The following is a 4491-nucleotide window of genomic DNA, read 5'->3' on the forward strand; positions in this document are numbered from 1 at the left end:
AAGCAAATTGGACCGCTACATCATCACCTCACATTCAGTGTCTGGCTCCAAATGCAGTTTGCACGTCATTTACATATAAATACTACAGCTTCTACCATCTAACTTTTTTTCTCCTTAAAATATGTTTTCCATTGTACCATTTTTACGAGTACATAACACCATTATAACGAGAGGGTCACCGTGCTCATTCAGGAGAAAATCGCCTTTCCTTTACAGATTGAGCTTAGCGTCAGTGAAAATCCGCCATGTTATCAATGTGCGCGAGCTAGTGCGCCAGCCAATGACGCAAGAAATTATGCGCAGTCGGGTTGGGCAATGCAAAACCAGGGAATCGCCTTAAATCCAAAACGCTCATTCCTTATTTTATTTTTCCTCGGTACTGAAAAACTGACAGTAGATCACCCTCTATCGAGATACTGTTGCCTAGGCATAGAGACAGTTTCGGGGCTTTGCTTTTTTGTCTCTGTATAATTTCCCGACCACCCTGCCTTAAGACATTGCATCATCAGATGTTAAGAGTCCAAAAGGAATGGGCTGGATTAGCACACCACGACATCAGTGCGGTACCGCCCCCCCCCCCCCCCCCCCCCAGCAACTACACTGGCTACCTGTTCACAATTGTATCATTTTCTAAGATTCAATCGTATCCAGGGCAAAGCACCCCACCACACGTACATTAGGAATTACTCTTCTTAATGCCATTAAGAGAGTATTCTTGGGTTTCACTCACGTGATCAACAGCCATGTTTTTCAACGAAAAAAAAAGAAGACGTTAGCATAATAGTAGCTTTCAATTCCCGGAGGATTGGCTCGGGACACCAACAGGGCCTCCATTTCAGTGCTGGGGGACACCAACATGGTGGCCATGACGTCATGTGAAATCCAAGAATACTTCCTTTCTCTGGTTGCCTGCTCAGCCACCATAAGAAGTCATTTGACGAACAAGCATTTTCAGGGACTGCCCTACAGTTAGGGAATGCTCTTCCCAGGGACCTGCGCAGTTCATGATCAGTAAACATCTTAAGATAAGTCTTTTTCTTGCGAACTTGGTTGGTTAAATAGTCCTGCTCGCATTATCTTATTTTATATTTATTGAAAACCATATGGAATTTTATGGTTTTATACTTCTAGCTTTTTTTTTGTAATTGTAACATTACCCATTTAGCTTGACCATTTAAAGGAACTGACTATGAGTATGTGCTCAACAAATTCCATCGTTTTTGTCATCATCATCATCGCCATGTAGCGCCACAAAAATCAGGCTGCGTTTACATTAAAGTCAGTAGCAGCAGGCCTCCACTGGTCAGTGCTGACTATGGATAATGCGCCCTGGTTGTTGTCTGGTGTCACGGCAACACCACGCCTGGAACATTGTCGGCTATGGCTGGCGAGAACAATGGTAGTTCATGGTAGACAAGTGGTGGTTCCTACAACACACACAGGTGTGGGTGATAGCAAGGTTGATTCCACAAGAGCACGCCTTCTGTCTGGCACGCTTTTCTTCCCCTAGGTTCTAAATATTGTACTCTCCCAGCTGGAGTTGTTTCTGGAGCCTACAGCGCCATCTGCTATGGGCAACTGGTCCCAACTCTCGGCGTTGATTTTCAGAGGTTTCATGTCTCTCTTGCAGACGTCCTTGCAGCGCAGCTACTGGTCCTCTTGCCAGGGGCCAACTGGGTATGCAGGATGTCCTCCGCAATACGACCATCATTTATCCGGTGCACTTGGCCGAGCCAGCACACCCTGACCCTGCTTCATCTGAGCAGCGTGTATATGGCATCCAAGGAACTGAATGTTAAGTCTTTTGTTGTTCCACTTGATGCCGAAAATGCGACAAAGGCAAGGCATGTGAAAACTGTACGGTGTCCACTTCTTGCTGCTGTACAGGAATGTGCTGACAGCACAGGCGTTATACACTGCCATCTCATTGGTTGCAACTGTCATCTTTTGGGTTTTCTTAGACGTGGGTGGTGAGTCGTCCTTAGACGTGGGTGGTGAGTCGTCCTAAAGTTGATGCGTCCTTGAGGCCTACAGTCTGTGACAAAATGCCTATACAGATCTGAAGCTTTCGCGGCTTACTCTTCCCTCACAGTGTTTTTGAACGCGAGTTTCTAAGCCTATTTGCCAAAAGAACATTGTGGGAGGGCAAGGTATCGCAAAGTGTTTCAAGATTTTTTTCCGAGACTGTAGTTATAGTTGCTCCTTTACCTAGCGTAGGTTTTCTTCGTGTTTAGTGTGAGCCTGGTTAGTTTTGCCGGGCAACCTGGTTTCTAGCGTTGGTTCGTTCGGTAGTCCGAAACGCAAACTTTGCTTATGTGTTCAGCATTTTAGTCGTTCGTGTCTCTCGGGTATTATATGCTCGCATATCTAGTGCAAGTTGTTATTTTCTTCTCGAGCGTGGCTGTTTGACTGTGTCAAGTGCTGGAATTTGCCCGCGTGTCGAGCGTTTATGTCGCTTGCGTTCCAAGCATTTCTTCTGTATCGAGCGTGGAAGTCTATCGTTTTGGTAGCGTATTAGTTGCTCGTGTGTCGAGCTCGGAGTTGATAGTTGTTCGTGTGTCGAGCGCAAGAGTTGCTCGTGTGTCGAGACGAGCGTAAGCGTTTGCTCGTCTGTCGTGCCCACAGACGTGCTCATGGCACGCACGTAAGAGATGCTCGTGTGTCGAGCGTGAAAGTATGCTAGTGTACCGAGAGAGAGTTGCTCGAGTGTCGAGCGTAAGAGTTGCTCATATCTCGAACTTTAAGAGTTGCTCGTTGGTAGGGCGCGCATATGAGTTGCTCGTGTGTCGAGCGTACGAATTGCTCTTGTGTCGTCCATAATAGTCGCTCAGTAAAAACGACTATTTACAAGGCTAAAAATTCTTTAAAATGCAAAAAAACCGAACGCGTTCGGCGCTAAGCCATCTTCAGGGTAGTTTGACCGTCCGCGTGATTGTGTATTTATGTCTATAAGGTAATCCCCGATGGGAAGAGTTTCGCTATGTAGCAATAAATTTGTTTGTTTAGAGCAGGTTTCCATTGTTGGATCATTTGGCCTTCAAAAATTCTGCGTTTGTGAAAGGATTGCGCCGTGCAGAGTCGTCGTCGTTGTCGTCGTCGTCGGCCTCCTGCCGTCTCGTAAGACAATGGAATGCACCCAGCGAATTCAGCAACACTTCTTGCTGTGGCTAACCAGTGCGTGAAAGACAGTGTCTTTGGCATACAAAACAGATGCAGACGGATGGTTCTTGATTTGAAGACTTGGTTGAAGACTTTCATGCTGCTCTTTTCTACTTAAGATTGGCAGTGCGTGACTGCTCTGCTTCTTCGGTTTCAACTGACACAGCAGCTTTCCATAGAGATCGTGATTCAGTAGTTGCCTCCCAATACTGTGGGCTGATCCCAGCAAATTTCAGGTCGCTCTTGCGGGTGGCTTTGAAGCGTAGCCTTGGGCAACCACTAGGTCTAGAGCCTGATGATGAGAGCTCGCTGTACAGTAGATCTTTTGGTATTCTACCGTCATCCATGCGGCGTACATGGCCCAGCCAGCGAGGAAGGCGTTGGCTGAGGAGCGTGTAGATAGATGGAAGTCCTGCGCGCTGGAGCATTACACATGTGCGGAATCTAATGCAACTCAGCGAAAAGAATGGATTTTTCTCATTTCCATTAGATTCGGCGCATGTGAAATGCGACATTTAAAACGGGCCTTACTCATCCTTTCCTTTCTGCTGCAGTAAGGGATCTTGATCAATTTTTTTGCGCTCTTCGAAAAGGAAATTAGGAACTTGAAACTATGATCGAAGAAGGCATAGCTAACGGGAAATACGTGGTGACTGAGGACAACACACTAAAGAACCTTAAATCTTTTCAAAAATTTCTGACCCGAAACTTTAAGTCATCCCTGCCACTGGATAAGATTAAGCCGACATCAAACCAAATAGGAACAAGGAGTGTGCAGCTTGCACGTAAAAGAAAATAGTGATATCTAAACGAAGTGCTGACAAAGCGATGGCTGTAGACAGGGCGGCTGTAAACCAAACACCCGCAACAGCTGCTCCAAACATCTTCTTTTTGATGAGGCGATGCTTAAATGGACGAAACGTTGCGTGCATCCGCTCCAAAGAAATAGCAGTAAGGTTTGTTACAGAAGCTGTTGGAAAGAAGTATACCAAACTGATAACTATTTCGGAGATCCCAAGCCTCTTATACAGGGTAATCGTCCAAAAGTTACAAATGTTACCCAAGGACAAAATCTCAAAGATCAAGTTGCATGTAACAAACATGTCTGCAACCGCCAGGCTGATCACCAGGTACATGCTACGTTTGCGAAGGATTCGCTCTTTCAGGAAAATAATTATTGTAAGAGCATTCATGGTCACTATAGCAACAGCTTCGATGTTAAGTATTGTCAGCCAGGCAATGCACTCAGATGAAGAACAGAACTCGAAATTTGGAGTATCTGTTCTGTTTTGGTAATGAGAATCATTGGCCATCTACAGGAAGAAAGAAAAC

This window comes from Montipora capricornis, chromosome 9 (genome assembly GCF_036669925.1).
Source record: "Montipora capricornis isolate CH-2021 chromosome 9, ASM3666992v2, whole genome shotgun sequence".
In the NCBI taxonomy this organism is placed as follows: Eukaryota; Metazoa; Cnidaria; class Anthozoa; order Scleractinia; family Acroporidae; genus Montipora; species Montipora capricornis.